The 23,098-nt window shown below is 40.0% G+C and overlaps 1 long non-coding RNA gene across 1 annotated transcript; it reads right to left on the bottom strand.

The window, feature by feature from the left end:
• Positions 1-1,695: 1,695 nt before the first annotated feature.
• On the bottom strand, positions 1,696-20,506 carry LOC119861074. The gene is made up of 3 exons (XR_005294789.1): positions 20,295-20,506; positions 2,940-2,982; positions 1,696-1,773 (listed from the first exon to the last, which is right to left on the bottom strand). It is a non-coding gene; the product is annotated as an uncharacterized LOC119861074 (long non-coding RNA).
• Positions 20,507-23,098: the final 2,592 nt, after the last annotated feature.

Raw genomic sequence — 23,098 nt, forward strand, 5'->3', positions numbered from 1 at the left:
GCCAGGGATTTGGGGAAGGAGTTGGAATATTGGCAGGTAGGGGCGGAGTTGGGGTGGGGACTTTGGGGAAGGGGTTGGAATGGGGGTGGGAAGAGGTGGGGCAGGGCCTCATAGAAAGGGTGGAGTGGGGGCAGGGCCAAGGGCAGATGGGGGGTGTCAAGCACCCACGGGAAAGAGGGGAAGTTGGCCCCTATGCCCACAGACATACCTCCCAAGATCCATGGAGCCTATGCATGCCTATCGCAAAATAGCGTGTACTGCATCCAGTGCATCAAATGGTGAAGCCAGACAAGCACTACACTCTTGAATGAAGTCACAAAAATAAGACAAAAACCTATCAACTCTTGATGACCCCTTTCCTCAAGCAATCACTCCTTATCGGACCTCAGTCTTCAGCCTCAAAGGAAACTGATACACAACATTTTCAAGAAATGAACCTGGGAAACGGAATTCATAACTCTGCTAGACACTTAAAAAAAAAAATCAGACTCAGAGACACTGATTTTATGTCTTACTACAAGATTTTATAACCTATTAATCCTCCTTTGTCCTATGACAGCAGAGGTGTCAATTGCCCACTTCATTTTAAGTGGTCTCCTGCAACATGTGTTAGCCTCTCATGCTTAAACTGTCCAGACCTGAATAAGAGCTCTGTGAAGCTCATAAGCTTGTCTCTTCCACCAACAAAAGTTGGTCCAATAGAAGATTTTACCTCACCCACCATGTCTCTGTTTTGACATTCAGGTCAGCCTGCTGAGTCTTAATTTTTCCCCATAATCTATCAATTTCCTATAATACTTTTTTCTTTTAAATACAGTAAAATATACAGGAGTTCACCTTGAGTATATGTCCAACAGGATATATAACATCATATGCGGTGGTAATGGAGCTGACATGCGACAATATACAAGATAATTGCATATTTTTTTTTAACAGTGGAATAAAACTTGTTAGTACGAGCCAACAATTATTACTGTTGACAAGTTGCAATCATATTGGGAACTAATTTTATGAAAAATAACTGCCTTTCTCTGTAACCAAATCCAAATATGTGTCAGAGTTAAGCTCACATTTTATCAAGTGGCTCGGGATCTTTCTATAGTCCAACCCGCTTTTCCAGTCAAGCACTCACTTCTATAAGGGAGAAGGAGGATTAATGAGTTATTGATATGGCATAGTACATTTGGTATTCTTCAACAGCAGGAATGCCATATTCCCATCGTAATAACCCAAATATATTTTTATTAAAATAAAATCTCCTGCTAATTATTAAAAAAGATGGGAAGAAAAAAAAATATAAAGTCTAAGTACAAGCTGGGAAATGTAATGTTGAAGCCACAAATACTTTGGTAGTCGTTTAATCATTTTAAATGGAATGGCTTTACAAATGAAGCAGGTCATCCCTTAGGGTTTATGAATTCTACATTTTTAGGTTTTCCTCACCTAGAAAATAACCTCAATGAAAATTTAATCTGCTGGGGGGGGGAAAGCTTCTAGTAAACTGTTCTCTAATTTCCTTTCAAAGTTTAGCTATGCCCACACTATCAGTTTTAGTCTGTCATTCTGAGAGAAAGTGAAATATTATTTGGAAAATTTATAACCCAACAATTTTTTAAGTGTGTTCCCTGTGCATGAAACATATACATAATTGCTACTTCATAAAAGTTTGATAAATGAGAGATAAAATGCATGCAGACTTGCCTGTAACGAACGTAGGGCTTTATTCCAAAGGTCATTTTAAATAATGAAATAGATTCACTCAATCTGAGAAAACTAAAAAGAGAATTAACAAACGCTGCAAAAGGATCTAAGATGAATACTATCCAAGGTCTAACATTTCTTAGCATCTTGCACTTAAACATGGGATTGTTGTGGTTTCATTCTAATCTTCTTTGGGAACCACAGAACCGGCATTTGACTGAGAAGCCAGCACCCTCCCCTGCAGAGGCTGCATCTGTCACTTCCAAAATGGAGTTTCTTTGGAAAAATCAGTAAACAGCATCACCTTTTACAATCTGTTAGATATACTCCCAGGGTACTCTCTATTCTGTTTCATGTGTGATCATTGTCCAATTTATTATATTGGTGCTGAAAGATGGTTTCCATTGTATGTAGACTTTCATGTTCTTACTGGATAAACTAGGACATTACAGGCTTTCAGATCCCGAGGGACAGATTTACAAATGTTTAGTTTTCACTGAACAGGTTTTGCAATATCTTTCTGCTTGGGTTTTACATATCTACATGAAGTGACATTCCTGGCCTGATACCAGTTTGACTTAAAAATGTCCTGTTAAACGCTTAATCCTTAAAAGCAAGAAACTCAATTTATTTTAAATCATAACTTAAAAATTGCTGAGATAAATTTGACAGCATCACTAACAGCAAGGACAGAAAGCAATATGATGTACAGTGCATGTGCAAGGCTGTTTGCTTCATTACAAGAAAGAATCTAGGTGACTGATTCAAAAGGGGGTCAAGATAGTAATGACTGATAGACAATCAAATGGCAATGAATGACTATGTGAAATGAGTTGGTGTCTAGGTCAGTTCATAGCAGACAGGTGTCTGCAATACAAAAAAAACCCACCACAGTGGGCACCCTTGTTGTCAGTCTCATTATGGAAGCCAAGCATTAACTGGGCATGGAGAATGAATTAGAGATAGTCACTCAGAGTCAGGATTGAGGCATATTGGCAGTATGGGGTTGTTTATATTGCCACTGCCTGTACTATTCTTGCTTCAAGCATAAATAAGACTTCAGTCTCCAGTGTTAATCTGGCTATGAACTAGAAAACTAAACATAGGCCTAAAATGTGTATGCTTAACTTGGGTGGTGAGTTATATGTGCAATCATATGTCAAGACTGGAATTTACTCCATAGATTTCATTAAAGTAAAAAATAGACAAAGTAAAACCTTCAATGTGCCAGTACTTACACTTTGTTTTACAGAGCACTGCTGATCAATGGAGCTTAAAGTCCTGTACAAAGATAGATAGTATTAATTCCACATGTTATAGATGAGGGCTCAAGTGGCTTACCCAATATTACCCCAGACCTCAGTTGCAGAGGTAGGACTAGAAACAAGATCTCCAGTCTATTGGGCAAGCCTGCTACAGTACATATCCACAGTGGATGGCTTAGCACAAGCCGTGCCATGCCACCGCATTTTAAACACTATTATGAGGACTACCATACATCATGGGGAGTGTTTAATCAATAGTATAAAATACATTGAAGTCTTCATAGGCCACAGACTTATGTAATTGTATGATGACAGTGAGTTACGCTTGATGAGGGAAGGAAGAGAGATTCAGTTTTCCACCTTTTAATGACAAGAATGATTTCTAAACAGTTTATTGAATCTTTGATCACATAAAACAGGGACAAGTAACACAGAGCAAGTCATAGCACACACAGAAAATGTGGCACACCACTGTATATGACATGTACTCATTGCTGACACTCAGCATTCCTGGTGTTCTCCCGATCAAAAGTTAACAGCTATGCTGATTTGTGTGATGAGGATAAACATCCCCTGGGCATCAAGTTTTAGACCCCCAACAAAGCAATATTGCCCATTCAATTTCAAACAGAGATTTTTCAAAAGTAAAAAGCTGTCCATTTATCCACTGAGACATATTTCCTTCTCATTTCTTCCTCATAAATTTGTTGAATCCGTTGGAGCTATACCAAATTACACCAGCTGAAGATCTAACCCATTATCTAAAAATCTATTTCTCACTTAAGTATAGTTATTTACCTATATGTGGAAATTACATATTATTCAACAGAAAACTTTTCTTTCTTTCCTTTGACTGATTGATTTTTTTTCCCCCCGATGCCTGTGGGAAAGAATTTTCAATGAACCATAGACAGCCAGTATATATGGTTCATGGGTAATGGACAGTGTCTACACATTCAAGCTTCAGAGGATGAATTTCAAGCATTACTACATGTGATATAGAGATATCAATTGAGCAGGCACAACAGCTTTTTCAAACTTTCAAAACGTATAATTTTTCTAACCTTTATAGAAGTTTGCTGTTAGTTTGCAAACTTTTTAATTATTCTTACAGGATTAGAAATAACCCAACATGAGATGGAAAGTTATTCTTTAACAAAATAAAACAATTAGAAGACCATTTCCAGGAATCAGATACAGTAGAATCAGCATTTATCAGACCTTACAATGCAGCCTCAGACATCCACCTCCCTCACTATCACTGAAGTAAAAAATTCTGAATTTATCATTCATTCTGCCAAATACTAGTATATATGTGATCGACTGCCACATATGCTGGGGGTGAGGGCACACACGCACGCACACACACACTGCTTATCTTAAATACCATCCAATTAGTTTAAATGAAAATATAAATATTATGTTGCCATTAATCCACTTGCAAATTTTGGGGTTACTGCTTATTGTTGCTAGTGTTATGTTCTTCAGAACTTACAATTTCTAGATCCATTGTTTCTTTTGATCTCCATATAATCATAGTACCGTATTCTCTTGCCCTTTTCATTTATTCCATTAGTACCAATAACCTTCTCCTTACTAGAAATATTGTAATTTTAAATAGGTATTTTTGTTGGAGGGTTTTTTACATTGCCAAGTAAGATCGACAGCAACAGGATTGGAAAGGCCCCAAGTAGCAGCCAAGAGCTACTAGATACTAGTAGGCCATGTTGGGATAATAGTTTCCTGTATATTATTGTATTTAAACACATTGGACCAATTTCCCCCATTGCAATTCCACTGAGTCAGTGTAATTACACCAAGAATAAATGTGGTTTGTAGCCGCTAGGAGAGTTCTAGAAGGGTGTGCTTCTTCCTCCACATATCTATATCTATAAGACCAGTTGGATGGGAGAGGGGTAAAACATGACTGTAGAACATAATAGACGGGATCCTAGAACAGATGCTTGTTTAGATTTAGGATTAAATTCTGAACCCTACCCTCACCAGGTCTCCATTTTGGTAGACATAAATCAATATGTTAATGTCCAAGTATCTGATTGCTACTGTAGCCATCTGAGGTTACCTAAATTGCACCTGTCAATAACTGTGGATGTAAAAATGAGGTCATTGTTTGAAAAAGTAGGTGCTGAGCATATGTTGAGATCCACAAGAGCCAATTTAAAAAAAAAACCCAGCAATTTTTAGGAAATCTTTTTCATCTAATTGTTTTGATGTAGCAACGTGGAACACCTTATTTTTAATAAGGCTTCTACTAGTAGTTTTTCAATGGGGAAACTTTATTCTTTTTTAAATTAAAAACCCTTTAAGTGTTACAGTGGTTAACTATAAGCAATAACCCACTTTATGATGGGTGATATTATACACTCACACTTCATGATTATTGCTTAATAAGCCTTATATTCATAGTTATTTGGGAGGAACCTTTGAACGTAGTCCAAAGGTGCTGGCCTGGGACTTAGGATATGTGGGTTTCATTCCTAGTTCTGCCACAAGTTTCCTGTGTGTCCTGGAACAAGTTGGTTAATTACTCTTTGCATCAGCATCCAAATAAATAAGATCATATAAAAAAAGATTAACTGACTTTGCCAGCGTTACACAAGGAGTCTGCCGTAAAGTCAGATTTAAATCCAGCTAACTCACAGGGATGTGAGGATAAATCTATAAATACTTGGAAGGTGCTTAGGTGCGATGGTCCATATAACTAGCTATAATCTAATCATGCAGTGCAGTCTGGACTTGATTCTACTTCCAATGAAGTCAGTGGAAAGGCTCCCATTGATTTAAATAAGAGTTGAACCAGGCATTACATACACATCTCATATAACAATACACTGTTGTTTGTTATTGCTTCTTTATAGAACTGCCTATGGTACATGGTAAATGTATAGCAGTATAGTAGGAATGAATTTAATCATTCTTCTGAAGGTAGCCCAGAGGGGTCAAGAGAGTTATAACTGCAGAACCAAGTCTTACCTGCTCACTAATTGTATCTTTGCATAAATTACATCAGTAAACAGATTGCATAAAGTTGTCCTGTTCCCAGTGGGAGCAGCCCATCCCAGGTTTTTTGACATCTTTAAAACCACTTGTAATGGGGCACACTACATCACTCTGTCCAGTAAGTGGCAATGTCATTCCCGTCACCAACAGTCTTGTACAAAATATTTACAGTGTTTCTTATCCTTTAGCACAGGGCCAGAGATCTCAGAGCACACTGGACTCAGTTAGCCCAGGTCCTCATCACTCACAGCCTTCCTGTGTCTTCTTTTATAACCCTCAGTTGATGGCTAATTGGTTCATTTGCCCTCTGAGCCTCATCAGCTAATTAGCTGCCTATCCCCACTCTGCCTTCTCCAAGGGAACTGATTGGTGCCTATATGATCAGTGTGCTGGCTAAGGCTTCCAGCACTCTGTCAGATCTCCCCTCTTTGAGCACAATCATCATCAGGAAATGTCTTTTTTTCTTGGCCACTTCTGTCTCCAGTTCAGTATTTAGAAAGCAGAAGGTATAAATATTCAAACAGTGACATTTACATGTTCTACAATTTAGAGATTTTTTTAGAATTAAGCACACATTTAACAAAAAGCATTTATGAGGTATTCCAAACTGTCATAAAATAGCATCATTTAGAGATTTGCAAGGAAGTTTATTTTCAGCTTCATACACAGATTATAGATATATAATGGATATTTTAGCAATGCCCCATAATACATCTTCCAGCTGCAATAAAATTTGAAATGGGCAGTTGAGTCACTGCCCTATATGACAGCGGGTATCTGATTACAAAAAAGGGCTCAGTTTAATTTTTTATGCGTTATCTGAGTCATGTTCTAAGATGGCTACACTAGTGAGCTTATAGCAGCACAGCTATACCGATGCAGCTTGCAACTGTAAGATCCCTCATGTAGCTGCTCTATGCCAATGGGAGAGAGCTCTCCCATCAACACAATTAAACCACCCCTATAGCAGCAATAGCTATGTCAGCAAGAGAGTTGTCTCCCACCAACATAATGCTGTCCACACCATGGCTTCTGTAGGTATAGGTGTGTTTTTCACACCCATCAGTATAAAATATGTTCCTTAGGGAAGTACCAGTGTAGACATAGCCTAATGGAAATCCATGAAACCTGGAAAAAACCCACCCCTCCCCCCACAACAACTGTAAATTCTGAGGATTTAGGGATTTCCTTCAGATTTTGCTGTGTTGTCCAGAATCTAATCTTTCACTTAAAACAAATGAAGTTTGAGACATCCTTAGTTGTGAAGATAGCCTTGACAATGTAAATCTATTGGCTTTGTGATGCTTCAGTCTGAAACAATAGATTTATAGGACATATCAACTCCCTGCTAATCGCTGTAATGGAGAGTCAAATCTGAAGGCTAATTATGACTCCTTAAATTTCAAAATCATTAACCCTTTACTGGTGATAGTTAGACCCAAAAGACATTCAATTGTATGTATTCTAGTTCAGCATTGAGAATCTTTGAGCATAGCAGATAACTAAGTTATAAAACTGCATAAGTTCTGTTGCACATTGGAGCACACACATTTGAATTTGAAATAGGAAGTGGTATGTGTATATTACAGTTATAAGTTGCAGGATAGATAAGTGAACAAACAGCACTGGAGATCAACGTAGGTAGGACTGAATTCATCATTAAAGTAACATTGCGAGGAGATCACTGACTAAAGGAGAAGAGGCATGAGGGATTTAGTGGAGGTGGGGGAGCAGGTTGCTATTGCCAAGATTTTAGTTAAAAGGCCGAGAACCACTGCAATAGAATGTGCATCTGTGTGCATATTCCAGATGTTCAGTTTAATAAACTCAGGATGCACCCATAAGCGAAGCATATTTCAACTGTATTGAAAGTGTTGATCCTACAGGTTTGCACTTATTCAAGAAGAAATATAGCTAATTAAATTTGATAATTTAATTTAATCTAGGAGTGTGGTGGATAGAGAATAGAAGTTACAAATAGAGAATCTTTCCAATAATTTATAGTGTACAAAAACACACTCGATTTGTATTGTGTAGATAGATATTAACATTGTGCCACTTTGTAAATCCTATGGTCCATTAGGAATTCAACAGTTAGAGGTAGCTGAATACTGGAAGAAGGGTTGTGAATTTCCTCTGCTAGCTACAAAACATGCTGTCAAGGTTTGCTGTTTGTTACTGCTTCCCTTACCCCATGTGGGAAAGATTAGTGGTTTGGCAGTTGCACAAAGGGAAAGCTTCGCTGTCACTAAGCACAGGAACTATCCCCGGTGCTGAAAATCCCTCGGAGTGTTTATGTGGTAGGGACTGACAAATATTTCCAGATCCCAAACTATTTCAGGCAGGCTTGGGTTTAGAGAACCCTTCCAGCTCTGGCTGGAAAATGTCAGGCTGTGATATAGGACATTTGGGGCTGTTTCGTAAGTGCAGAGTTTCAGAAGCTTCCTTAATTGTCGGACTGGTCATCAGTTTTCACCGGAAATAGTTTGCATCCTGCGCTAGTCTCATGAGTAAAGAACTGGTTGGTACCACTGTGAAATAGAATGGTCATTCCACATCTGTGCTTCTACATAAAATGGATTGAAAAACCCAGAATCTACTCCACAATTGTCAAGGTCCAAGTATGGCCTGTTAGAATTTGCATGTTTAATCTTAACTAACTGTTCTCAATTGTCTTAGTTGCTCACACTCCTTATAGTCTATAGGAGAGATTGTGAACCCTTTTCTCATGCTGCTGAGCACTTTCCCACTTACATAGCACTATTCAAGTCAATGGAACTATTTATGTGAATAGTTGCTCCCCACTGGGACTAAGGGTATAATCTGACTAAATTTTCTGAAAAATCCTTGCAAAAATATTTAGATTTGTTAACACATTGCATGAGAAAAACAATGGCTAACTTATGATATGGGAACACATTACCCCCTTTGTCTAACACCATCTCTTGGCAACTAATTACAGAGAATGTTGTAATGCAGAGCCTGATCAGACCCTTTATAAGAGATTATATACTGTAATGGTTCAAAACACATTGCTTATAGTAGTGTTAGTACAATGCATTGGACCACTATTTTTGGCAAGGCAGGTAGCGATATCTTTAATTAAGGTTGCCTGGCACTTCCCATTGTAAGATCCAGTTTTTAGTTGTTTTTAATTAAGTCAGATTCTAACTATTCAGGCTGAAATTTTCCAAAATGGATGTTTGCCAGATGCTCAGTTGTTTGGTGTTTGGAAATTTTCAGCAAAAATTGTTCAGCCATTTCCAGAAACAAGATTAAGGAAAATTATGTTTGACTTATGTTAAATTGTTGTAAGGCTTTGGGGTTGTGTTTGTTTTAAGAAGCTCTTGAACCTATATGCTTCAGAGCCAGAACTTAAAATTTGGCAAAGGGGTGCTCTCAAGGATGAGCCTTTTACTGTTCCCATGAAAAACTGCCTTAAATCGGTCAAGTTACACAACAGCAGCAGCAGCTTCATATGGCTATGTTGTAGTCATAGTGGCATGTACAATGGATTTCCATCTTGAAAGGTCCTTTGCAAGTCTGTTTCCTTAGGCAACAGTCAGGATGAGAGGATTTAGTCTCCTTAAATCCCTCAAAATTGCATCTTCCAACCTCAGTCACGGCTAGTCTCATGCTCTGCTTCCTTCAACCTCAGTTCTATAAACCTTCTGTAAAAGTGTCAAGTAATGAGCCTTAAAAGAACTTCACTTAACACATGGTCAATAGAGACTTGTTCAATGTTGGTGACCTTAAATGTGGTGTTTCTGAAATTGTGAATGTTCAACTTCACAACTGTGTTATAGATTCATAGATATTAAGGTCAGAAGGGACCATTCTGATCATTTAGTCTGACCTCCTGCACAATGCAGGCCACAGAATCTCACCCACCCACTCCTACAAAAAACCTCACCTATGTCTGAGCTATTGAAGTCCTCAAATCATGGTTTCAAGACTTCAAGGAGCAGAGAAGCCTCCCTCAAGTGACCCATGCTACAGAGGAAGGTGAAAAACCTCCAGGGCTTCTTCCAATCTGCCCTGGAAGAAAATTCCTTCCCGACCCCAAATATGGTGATCAGCCAAACCCTGAGCATATGAGCAAGATTCACCAGCCAGATACTACAGAAAATTCTTCCCTGGGTAACTCAGATCCCACCCATCTAATATCCCACCTGAGGGGATTAGGCCTATTTACCATGAATATTTAAAGATCAATTAATTACCAAAATCCCATTATCCCATCATACCATCTCCTTCATAAACTTATCGAGTTTAATCTTAAAGCCAGATAGATCTTTTGCCCCCATTCTTCCCTTGGAAGGCTATTCCAAAACTTCACTCCTCTGATGGTTAGAAACCTTCATCTGATTTCAAGTCTAAACTTCCTGGTGGCCAGTTTATACCCATTTGTTCTTGTGTCCACATTGGTGCTGAGCTTAAATAATTCCTCTCCCTCTCCTGCATTTATCCCTCTGATATATTCATAGAGAGCAATCATATCTCCCCTCAACCTTCTTTTAGTTAGGCTAAACAAGCCAAGCTCCTTAAGTCTCCTTTCATAAGACAAGTTTTGCATTCCTCAGATCATCCTAGTAGCCCTTCTCAGTACCTGCTCCAGTTTGAATTCATCCTTTTTAAACATGGGAGACCAGAACTGGACACAGTATTCCAGGTGAGGTCTCACTAGTGCCTTGTATAATGGTACTAAAACCTCCTTATCCCTACTGGAAATACCTCTCCTGATGCATCTCAAAACCGCATTAGCTTTTTTCACAGCCATATCACATTGGCAGCTCATAGTCATCCTATGATCAACCAATACTCCACGGTCCTTCTCCGCCTCCATTACTTCTAATTGATGCGTCCCCAACTAAAATTCTTGTTATTAATCCCTAAATGCATAACCTTACACTTCTCACTATTAAATTTCATCCTATTACTCTTACTCCAGTTTACAAGGTCATCCAGATCCTCCTGTATGATATCCCGATCCTTCTCTGAATTGGCAATACCTCCCAGCTTTGTATCATCTGCAAACCTTATTAGCACACTCCCTCTTTTTGTGCTGAGGTTAGTAATAAAAAGATTTAATAAGATTGGTCCCAAAACTGATCCCTGAGGAACTCCACTAGTAACCTCCCTCCAGCCTGACAGTTCACCTTTCAGTAGGACCCATTGTAGTCTCCCCTTTAACCAATTCCTTATCCACCTTTCAATGTTTATATTGATCCCCATCTTCTCCAATTTAACTAATAATTCCCCATGTGGCATGGTATCAAACGCCTTACTGAAATCTAGGTAAATTAGATCCAATGCATTTACTTTGTCAAAAAAAAAAAAAGTTACTTTTTCAAAAAAGGAGATTAGGTTGGTTTGGCACAATCTACCTTTTGTAAAACCATGTTGTATTTTGTCCCATTTACCATTGACTTCAGTGTCCTTAACTATTCTCTCCTTCAAAATTTTTTCCAGGACCTTGCATACTACAGATGTCAAACTAACCAGCCTGTAGTTACCTGGATCACTTTTTTTTCCTTTCTTAAAAATAGGAACTATATTAGCAATTCTCCAATCATTTGGTACACTCCTGAGTTTACAGATTCATTAAAAATTCTTGCTAATGGGCTTGCAATTTCAGGTGCCAATTCCTTTAATATTCTTGGATGAAGATTATCTGGGCCCCCTGATTTAGTCCCATTAAGCTGTTTCAGTTTCACTTCTACCTCAGATATGGTAATATCTACCTCCATATCCTCATTCCCATTTGTCATGCTACCATTATCCTCAAGATCCTCTTTAGCCTTATTAAAGACTGATGCAAAGTATTTGTTTAGATATTGGGCCATGCCTAGATTATCCTTGACCTCCACTCCATCCTCAGTGTTTAGCGGCCCCACTTCTTCATTCTTAGTTTTCTTCTTATTTATATGGCTATAGAACCTTTTACTATTGGTTTTAATTCCCTTTGCAAGGTCCAACTCTACTTGACTTTTAGCCTGTCTCACTTTATCCCTACATGTTCTGACCTCAATAAGGTAGCTTTCCTTGCTGATCCCTCCCATCTTCCACTCCCTGTATGCTTTCTGCTTTTTCTTAATCACCTCTCTGAGATGCTTGCTCATCCAGTTTGGTCTACAACTCCTGCCTATGAATTTTTTCCCCTTTCTTGGGATACAGGCTTCCGATAGCTTCTGCAGCTTTGATTTAAAGTAATCCCAGGCCTCCTCTACCTTTAGATCCATAAGTTCTTCAGTCCAATCCATTTCCCTAACTAATTTCCTTAATTTTTGAAAGTCAGGCCTTTTGAAATCAAAAGCCCTAGTTGCAGATTTATTTTTGTTAATCCTTCTATTCAGTTTGAACTGAATTAGCTCATGATCACTCAGGTCACCATGATCACGCAGTTTCCATTAGTATTTACTTTATTAAAAACATTAAAAAGGGCTCTATCCATATCCAAATTAGATCCCGGTGGTCTATAGCACACCCCAAGCACTATCGCAGGGGAGGCTCTACTAGTTTTCTTCCCAAACGTAATTTTTGCCCAGATGGACTCTGTCTTATCCATTGCATCGCTTCTTATTTCTTTACATTCTACCTCATCATTGATATACAATGCTACTCCACCACCTTTACCTTTATTTCTGTCTTTCCTAAACAGCACATACCCTTCAATACCTGTAGTCCAGTCATGGCTACTATTCCACCATGTTTCTGTTATCCCTATAACATCTTAATTTTTGCTGTTTGGCCTCGCTCACATTTTGTACCCTATTAGGCACAGTCATTCTACAGCCAGTATAACCTATTAGATTGGTATCCACACTGCCCTTCATCCTTATATATATTCTCCTACCCACGGCTGTATCTTTTCTTACTTCGTCTTCTTCCCTCTCAATGCTAAAATCCAGCATGGAGATTACCTGGACATCTCCTAACCATCTCCCCCAAATTCCTAGTTTAAAGCTCTCTATCAGTTGTGCCAGCCTCCATCCTAGAAGTCTATTTCCTTCCCTACTCAGATGAAGTCATCCCGAGAGAACTGTCCTCTGTCCATGAATGCCTCCCAGTGGCCATACATCCCAAAGCCCTCCTTATAGCACCACTGCCTAAGCCATCTGTTGACAATCATAATCTTGTCACACCTTTGTTGCCCTTCTCTTGGAACAGGCAGAATGCCACTAAAGATCACCTGAGCCTCGATTTCCTTAAGTGTCTTCCCCAGCCTACCATAGTCTCCCTCAATACTTTCCAGCGAGAATCTAGCCATATCATTTGTTCCCACATGAAGGATAATTAGGGGATTCTTTCCTGCTCCCTTTAGTATCCTTTTCAACCTCAGGTCTACATCCCATTTCTTAGCACCCGGAAGACAGCACACCCTTCTATTCTCTCAATCAGCTCTGGTTACAGGCCTGTCTATTCTTCTCAATAAAGAGTCCCCTATCACATAGACCTGCCTTTTCCTGGTGACAGTGCTATTCTCCAGTCTCTCCCCTGTTCCCTCTGCCTGCAAGTTCTTTACATTCCTATTCTCTCTTATAATCCTCTTCAACCCATCCTGTATCCTCCTGGGGCTCATATTTGGTGTAGTCTCCATTGACTTGTCCCCTTTTCCTATAGGGCTAGCCGCTCTTCTCTTCTTCCTTGCCCTTCCACCTTCAGTGACTACCTGCTGAGCCCCCTCTTCATTTTCCAACTCTGCAAACCTGTTTCTAAGCTCTATTTCTCCTTCACTAGCCCATCTTTACCTCTACCTGGTTCTTTTAGTCACATGCTTCCACTAACCACTTTCCTCACCCAGTCTCCCCTCAAAATTCCCCAGCCCTGCTTCCATCTGCGAGTCTGAGCTTTTCCCTTCAGATACCTCATATCTTTGCTCCATCATCTGCTCAAACCCCTTTCTAAACTCAACCAGACTTTCCACCTCCATCTCCAGACCCCATATCTTTTTCTCCATCAGCTCTATCAGACGGCATTTCATGCAGAAAAAACTCTTACCAGGTCCCCCCTCCAGGATCATGTACATATCACAGCTTCCACATCCAGTCATCCTCAATGCGTCTTCCACTACAGGAGTCACTCCCACAGCTGCCTCTGTATCTGTCATCGCCTTCCCACCTAAATCCTGTTAATCTGGGAACCACAAGCCACACCAAAAGACCACCCCCCACAGCAAAAACAAACCACAAACAAGCACCACAATACCAACTCCCACTCAAACACCCCTCTTTACAGCTCTGTTTGTTGGTTCCTGTGTCACTGCAGCTGAGTATCACTGGCTGGCTACCTTTATAGGACCCCTAGTCAGAAAAGCCCCACCCTCTAATCAGGGCTCAGCTGTACTATAAATACAAAACCAAATACAAATCCCTTTTCTTGGAACAGAACTCTCACTCAAACTCCACTGTTTACAGCTCTATTTGCTAGCACCTGTGCTGCTGCAGCTGTTCTTTTAACGCAGTTTAAATGTCATTGCAGAATACAGCGGGCTTTTTATAAGGAAAGTGTGGAGGGTCAATGTGTTCCCAAATACATGTCTTGATTCTACGGAAACAATCCACTTATGTCTATAGATATTTGTAACAGAACACCCTCTGGACACCTGGACTTCAGCCTGGAATGAGTCAGCCTCTGGTAGAATGAAAATTAGACAACTGAGCTTCCTCTAAGTACAGAGCAAACTTTGAAACACCAAAACTGAACAGTGAGTATTATCAGAAAACTTTTAATAGGTTATAGCTAATGGGCTTCCCAGACATCTTTCAAAATATCAAAGACAGACCAAATCATCCTGGTATTAGTAATTTCTAAGCTATTCAAAGCAATAGTGTGACCATTAAGATCTGAGAAACAATGAATTTGTGATTGATTCACCATGTGCTTCAGTTCGTAAATTCATTCTGCATCATTGGTGATGTGCAAGAAATTCACACCCTCAGATCAATAGTTTTTATAGCTTCAGTGAACTACCTGAATTAGATTTTAGAAGAAAAGATCACTGTCTCCAATAGTGATAAATTTTGGTTTATCAAGTTTTTGACCACAAAGGCCGAGATGAATTTTGATCAATGAGCCCTAGTTTTTAAAATGGTTTTGATAATCACATGTGATGTGTTGCAACATAGAAATAACACATCCAGATAAGGTTGGCATTTTTAGCTTCAAAACAATGAATGCTTCCCTATTTGGGCTAGCCAGCATGATGAACTCACAGAGTGAGCTCTAGTTAGTGAGAGAGAAGGGACATCTTGTGGCTGAGGCCCAGTTAGTGAGAGGAAAGGGACATCTTGTGGCTGAGGCCCATGCTTGAGACTCAAGAGACCTGTTTTCCATTCCAGGATCTGCCAAATACTTCCTGTGTGACCTCATGCAAGTTATTTCATCTGTGTGTGCACTCCAGTCTCCCCATCTGTAAAATGGGAAAGTTGCACTACCCCACAGGGATTTCATAAGGTCACATTCATTAGAGCTTGGAAAGTGTAAGTCAGTAGCAGCTTTACCTCCTGTGAAGCATTTTGATGGAATAACCCAGAGGACTACACAATGATAAATTGTGGGGAGGGATAGGATACAGAAGGACCTAGACAAATTGGAAGATTGGGCCAAAAGAAATCTAATGAGGTTCAATAAGGATAAGTGCAGGGTCCTGCACTTAGGATGGAAGAATCCAATGCACCGCTACAGACTAGGGACCGAATGGCTCGGCAGCAGTTCTGCGGAAAAGGACCTAGGGGTGACAGTGGACGAGAAGCTGGATATGAGTCAGCAGTGTGCCCTTGTTGCCAAGAAGGCCAATGGCATTTTGGGATGTATAAGTAGGGGCATAGCGAGCAGATCGAGGGACGTGATCGTTCCCCTCTATTCGACACTGGTGAGGCCTCATCTGGAGTACTGTGTCCAGTTTTGGGCCCCACACTACAAGAAGGATGTGGATAAATTGGAAAGAGTACAGCGAAGGGCAACAAAAATGATTAGGGGTCTAGAGCACATGACTTATGAGGAGAGGCTGAGGGAGCTGGGATTGTTTAGTCTGCAGAAGAGAAGAATGAGGGGGGATTTGATAGCTGCTTTCAACTACCTGAAAGGGGGTTTCAAAGAGGATGGCTCTAGACTGTTCTCAATGGTAGCAGATGACAGAACGAGGAGTAATGGTCTCAAGTTGCAATGGGGGAGGTTTAGATTGGATATTAGGAAAAACTTTTTCACTAAGAGGGTGGTGAAACACTGGAATGCGTTACCTAGGGAGGTGGTAGAATCTCCTTCCTTAGAGGTTTTTAAGGTCAGGCTTGACAAAGCCCTGGCTAGGATGATTTAACTGGGACTTGGTCCTGCTTTGAGCAGGGGGTTGGACTAGATGACCTTCTGGGGTCCCTTCCAACCCTGATATTCTATGATTCTATGAAATCCACTACTGCCTAGCCACAGTGTATTCTGATAGAAGGGAGACTTCTCATTTACCCTAGGTTCTCTTTTTATCTACGTTCTGGAGAAAATTTTCATGCCTGCTATTGATTCTGTACTTTAAACAAAAACAATCCCCTTCTTCCTTTTCCCAACAACCTATCATTTTTAAGCAGCTGATCTCTTTCTGACATTTACAGAGTGCTTAGGGTGCAAACAACATATATACTGTATTACAGGCACTGACATTTTCCTGACAGCAATCCAAATATGCTTTAAATGTCTGTAGTGTGTTGGCTCTAAGACAATCCAATACATTAGGTTGCGAGTGATCAGAATCTATTACCATCTGATGGCTCTAAGGCCCTATATTAAATGAGATAGGAGAGAGTTGATGGTTCAGTTCCCCATGGATGTCTCCACAAACTCACCATCACAGCTGGCTCTACTGTTAACCTTGCTAGCAGTCATCGCAGAGACCAAGGAATGAATAAGCATAGAGAATGAACTACTCTCCCATCACTATAGATGGGATTCCTCTAAGGGTACGTCTCACAGCCAAAAGCTGTGCATGGGCTGACTTACCAGAGCTAGCTTGAATCCAGCTAGCACAGGTAATAGCAGCATAGACAGTGCAGCATGGGCTTCAAAACAGGTAGTACAAGACCAGCTCATGCCCTTGGTATGTACTCGGCTCATTAGCCTGATCTGAAGCCCTTGTTGCTCTGTCTTCACTACTGTGGTTACCTTCAGTAGCTGGATTCAAGCTAGCTCAGGTAGGCTAGCCCATACACAGCTTCTGCTTGTAGACATACCCTTAGTCTCAGGGTTGTGAAGCTTGAACTGACAGCTTGTATTTTACCTGTTCCATTGATAAATAGAGGGTGTCAGTCTATAAAGAGGTCCACCCAGGACTTTTCATGAATATCAAGGGCTTGATCCAAAGCTCACTGAAGTAAAGGTTTCCATCGACTTCTGTGGGCATTGATTCAGCCCTGAAATTCACTAAAACAAGCTTTAAAAGAGTTAGAATACACATTATTATTGATATTTTTCTCACCACAATTCTATCACTTTGTATTTCCCCACATCCAGGTGCTCTGAAAGGAAATGCAAGATGCATATTTTGCTAGTGCTCACTCTTGGCAATCTGTAGCTTTTATTAATAGGGGGGTTTCTTCCCCCCTAATATTCAAGCCTCTAAAATCAGATTGCAACTGTTAAGGGTCAACTGCTGGTCTTAAAGTGTTCAAAGAGGCACTCTCTAGACAAACTGTCTACAATTACTATCCTACCCAGACAAAAATGTTTAAAGTTTTTATCTTTGTAAACAGAATTTTATAGTCTATTGTGGAACAATAATTTGTTATTTTGCCTTGAGTGGCTCTCATCTTTAGTAAATTAAGTACTCCAATACCATGAAATCAATGAAGTTACAGCAGGGGTAATTCAGTGGTGAATTAGGTGCCATATTTTCATGAAAACTGCCTTGCAGTTTATACTCACCATCACTAAATTTGCCCCTTATTAGGAATAAGGAATCACCTTACTGGTAACATGGGAATTACAGAAAGTCCATGAAAGATTTAAAATCAGCTGACATGTTTTGTTTCATTTTGCTAAAAATCACCTCTATTTGCACTTACTGAGATGAAGTTTTACTCCCAAAATCCCTTTTCTGTCTCACCTGATGGCAACATTCTCATAGCCCTACTTGATGTAACCTGAATAGCGTTAGTTTCTCATATTTCTGCCTCCCCCGCAGCATTTTCAGTCAGCACTAAACAAAACTTCTCCAAAGCTCTCTCAATAATGGAATTATGACCTGGCTTTTCTTCCATAGCAGTGGAAAAAGGTCTGTGCTAAAGTGACATAAAAGAAAAAACCACATGTAGTTCTGCACTAATGTAAAATGACACTCACTTTCTCCATACAGAGGCATAGAAATGTCCTGTGCTACATGGGGAAATGCAGTCCCTATAAAAACCACGTGCCCTCTGAAAACTTGAAAATTTCCATAACATCAGGACAGCATTTGTCTATGAACTACTGGAAGTTGCTAAGAATAACTGACCTTGTCATAGCCTAGCCCCAGAGCATGATGTGGTGTTAACGTTTCAACACCAAGATAAAAAAAGAACACTAACATTACTAATACACAGTGGGACCATCTTAGATGAAGTTTGGATAAGTACAGTTAAGGGGCATCCTGAACTGTTTGAATAGACTTTCACCACCCTTAGACTGAAGCTTCACTCTGCATATGGGGACAAAAATCTTCCTGCCTCTTGACACTGTCGGCATGAATATTTAAGTTTGGCATACGGGCAATAGGTGGGGAAGCTCCATGGGAGATGGGGAAATTAATCCATCGCAGGCTGCAGAAAGGAAACAGAGCTACTTCATGGTCATTGACTTCAGTGGGAGCAGATGCAGGACCCTCGTTAGCAAAAGATTAACCATTTAAAAGACCAGGCTAAGTATGACACAAAGGACCATGTTAGTCCCTATAACCAGTTCAGACCTATTGTGTGTGAGTAATATTCTATAGGGTCCTGGTTCAAAGCCCGTTGAGGGAAAGACTCCCTTTGGCTTTAATGTGCTTTAGATGTGGTTCAAGGAGCTAGAGCGTGCTATCAATTACAGCTTTGCAATTTCATACAGTAAAAGGCAGAATCTGGCCCAAGAAGGAGAAGTTAATCCTAATTATGCTTTGCTTAGTTCCTCCAAGAACACTCATCTAGCATGGCTTCATATAGATAGCTACTCTTATTTTTCCTGACTTGGCATTTTTGAACATGCGAGATGTCTTGTCTCAGAATTGCATTTAGAAAACAGAAATCACAAATGCTTCTACAGAGAACTACTGAATGCCTTATCCAGATGATTGTGTGCTGATTACAGCATTTTATTTGTAAATGACACATTTCTATCAAGAATTTCTAACATTGTGCTAGGAAGATGAGCAATGCCCTTTCGAGATAACTAGCAACTTCCTTTTAAGAAAATAGATCTCCTAAAATATTGTGTGGAGACCAAAGTAATACAAATTACTTTTTTCCCTTGGTGACACAGGTAAAAAACAACAAAATAAATTAACAGCAAGTTATAGCAAAACCAAAATCCAAAACCTTTTGTTTAAATTTCATATTAAACACTTGTACTTAAATTATTGACTGAGACTGAAGTCTAAAATAAAAGAATATTCCTTAGGAGTGAAATTCATCCCATGACAGAGGGCTCTTCAAAGGTTTCATCTGTGGCAGAGATGTACAAACAATAGAAGTAAAGGGTTAGATTCACAAGGGGCCTAGGCACCATTCACAAAATAGAGAAGGAGGAGATGGTGCCCTTATACCCAGTAACATGGTGATTAGAGCACCCATCTGGGATATGGGAGCCCCAGATTTGAATCCCCACTCTGGAACAAGGTGTAGAACTCAACTCCCCCCATCCCATATGAATGCCTTAACCACCCAGAAATTAGTTATGCTGAGGTGGAGCTATCATAATCTCTCCTATTGAATCAGTTCCACTATGTCAATTAAATATTCCTTGGAGAAGAGAGAGTGAGTGACTCTATAATCTGGTGGTTCAGGCACTTCCCTGGAAGGGGGGCACCCAGTTTCTGGTCCCTGTTCTGAAGAATATTTCTACAAAGTGAAACTGCTTCAACAGAAGAACCCGAGGAAGCCCTTTAGTTTAAGCATATCCTCCCCTAGAACTTAAGGAGTTGGAGTACTCTGTGTTTTCAATTCAGCCTTCTAGGGGCACAAGATAGGGAAACAAACAGACACACAGAAAGACCCCACAGAAGATTCTAAAACAAATTATTCTACTTAGATAGCACAAAAGATACATAGATCTAGACAAAAAACCAAACAACTATATGCATTACCCTACCGCAGTTTCCTTACTGTTCAGGACAGTTCTTTGGGCTTAGGACAGGCTCCTCTGGGGTATTCAGGATCCTTTCTCTATTCCTTACCCTCCTGCCCAGAGTTTCTCATCAAGGGCCTTACAGTCAACTAGTTTAACTCTTTTTGTTGCCCTTTCCCTTCAAAATGGGCAGTTAAATTTCCTTTCTTTGATAACCATCTGTCCCCTTTGTCAGTGACTCCCTGATTAGCCTCAGTAGGTGATCAAAATCCCCTCCCAGGTGCTTATGAAGTGATCTGTGGCTTAGTTACCACCCCTTTAGAGTTCAGATTTGAAAAACTGGTTTTCCACAGGCAGCAGACATCTCTTTGTCTAAGGCTGCTCTCTTTGAATGAACAATCATCAAGGTTTATCAACCCTCTGGTGTCTGGGTATGAGGTATACTACATCATCTAAAGATGTATAGCAGCAGTTCCACTCCCTCTGTACCAGCCACAATGCATATGCCTAAATGGCAAGGCTGAGCCCTTAATAATTATCTATTTCAGCTGGTAAATGTTGTGAAGTTTGGCTTCTGGACCCAACAATCAAGGAACTAGGCAGTTCAAAAGCACACAGAGTGGGATTCACAAAGGTATTTGGGCACCCAACTCCCATTGAATTCAATGGGAGTTAGGCATGTAAATCCTTTTGTGAACCCCACCCATGGAGAAGTAATATTAACTAAAGATTTTTAGAACCTGAAAGCTTTTGCATGAAAGTTGAAATCTCTTCTTACTTTACTGCTCTAGCCATTGCTGATGGGCCTGCTTCAGCAATTTCTTGAGAAAGTGCGTTATGGGGATTAGATTTTTACAACTGTTAATTTGAATCCGATAACTTGTACTGAGTAAGTGAAAATATTAAAAGCTTCCATGGCATGTAAAATGCTTCATGCAGTTTTGTTCAGTAAAAGCTCATCTTTAAAACACTTACAATGAAAGGAAAAGCAAAGGGAATTTAGTCACTCTAGCTGCCCATGTTTTAACTGAGGTCATCTGAACTACAATTCCCAGAATGCTGAGAACAGTTATGTACAGTAAGTGAATATTAGGGCTGAGGAGAGAGAAGGAATGTCAAATCTGATTAATATGATATCCAACTGATAGCTTGATTTTTTAAAAGTCCATAAAATGTAATAATTACTATATAGTATTTCATATTAATAATATGTAGATGGTAACAGTAATTATTAAGCAATGGTAAAATTAGGGTTGCTAAAGTTAGACCACATTTAAAATGTACTAAGTTTTCTAGGCTGTTATGGAGGAACTGTTCCATGTACCTAGCTGAATAAACAAGCAAAGACTGAGAATGCTTCTAAATTAAAGCTCACCTAATTGATCGCACTTCTGATGAGAGAGAGAGAGAGAGAGAGAGAGAGAGAGAAGAATTAGTTGGTATGCTCACTACCAAGCAGACCAACTATTACAACAGTGACAGGAGATAAAATAAACTGTCATTTCCAGTAAAATAATGAGGAGTTTTGAACACTGGTATTTCCCTGTAATGAGAAGGAAGTGACAGCAGTGAATACACCAGCGACAATCACTGCCTGTCTTATTTTCAGATTTAAAATTCTGCCATACACGTACTCTGCACAATGTTGGCTTGATCAAAACACCACAACATTGTTATGTTAGGAGGAGTCCCAGATCTCATGTGAGGAGAATTTTTTCCTTGTACAGGCTTCACAGCATTAAAACAGATAAACAGATTATCTTTTTATTAACTGTTGTCTTGGGTCTCTGTGGGAACTCAACATCAAAAAGGAGAAAAATCACCTTCGGATCAGCATACTACCATAAATCCATACAAAACTTCAAAAAGGAACAATTTGTTACCTATTTCATGCCATAATGCTGCTGAAACAGATGGAAATCAGAATTGCAAATACTATAGTCCTCTGTATGATGCGGTAAAGGCAGGTTACCATTGGCTCTACTTAAAAGGCTCCCTCTGCCGATACAAACAAACAGTTCCCAAGCTTTAACCAGTCTTAATCATTTGGCTAATCTGAACTTCTAGCTGTATTTCCAGCTATGTAAATTTAGGCAGCCAGATCCATGGAGTACCTTCCCTCTTCTGGTCAATGGATAGTCCATCCCTTTAAAGGTAATATTTATAGAAGATTTTATTTTCTTTTTGTGCACCTTAAATTATGATAGACATTAGGGGCTGGATTCTGGACCCCAGCTCTTTTCTGTTTGTGCTGCTCTAAAGAGCTGCCCTAATAGATTTGAGTACTTAAGTAGCTCAGCCAGAGGAAAAAGGCCCATTACAAGATTGGGTGGGTTAGGTTCTATGGCCTATGATGTACAGGAGATCAGACTACATGATCATGATGGTCCCTTCTGGCCTTAAAGTCTATGAGAACCGGGGAGTCTACTGATGTAAGGGGCAATCTCAGATTGGGTAAAGATGTGCTGCCCTGCAGGCATAGGGAGAGTTTCTAGATGTGGCCAGGCTGTGGAGAAGATGAACTGTATGGTGTTCCAGTATCATCTGGCCAGATCCCTTTATGATTACTCTAGCCAAAATGATTTAGAATAGTGCCCCCCCCCCCGAGCCTCCTGCATGTCATGAAACAGCTGACTGGGAGGTGCGGGGTGGGAGTGGGAGGCGCTCATCGGCGGGGCGCTGGGAGCAGTGGAGAAGCTGATCTGGGGGCTGCTGACTTATTACTGTGGTTCTTTGGCAATGTACATTCGTAAATTCTGGCTCCTTCTCAGGCTCAGGCTGGCCACCCTTGGGCCAGGGTATAATCTCTTAGCACTCATTGCCAAATT

Source organism: Dermochelys coriacea, chromosome 9, assembly GCF_009764565.3.
Source record: "Dermochelys coriacea isolate rDerCor1 chromosome 9, rDerCor1.pri.v4, whole genome shotgun sequence".
Taxonomy (NCBI): domain Eukaryota; kingdom Metazoa; phylum Chordata; order Testudines; family Dermochelyidae; genus Dermochelys; species Dermochelys coriacea.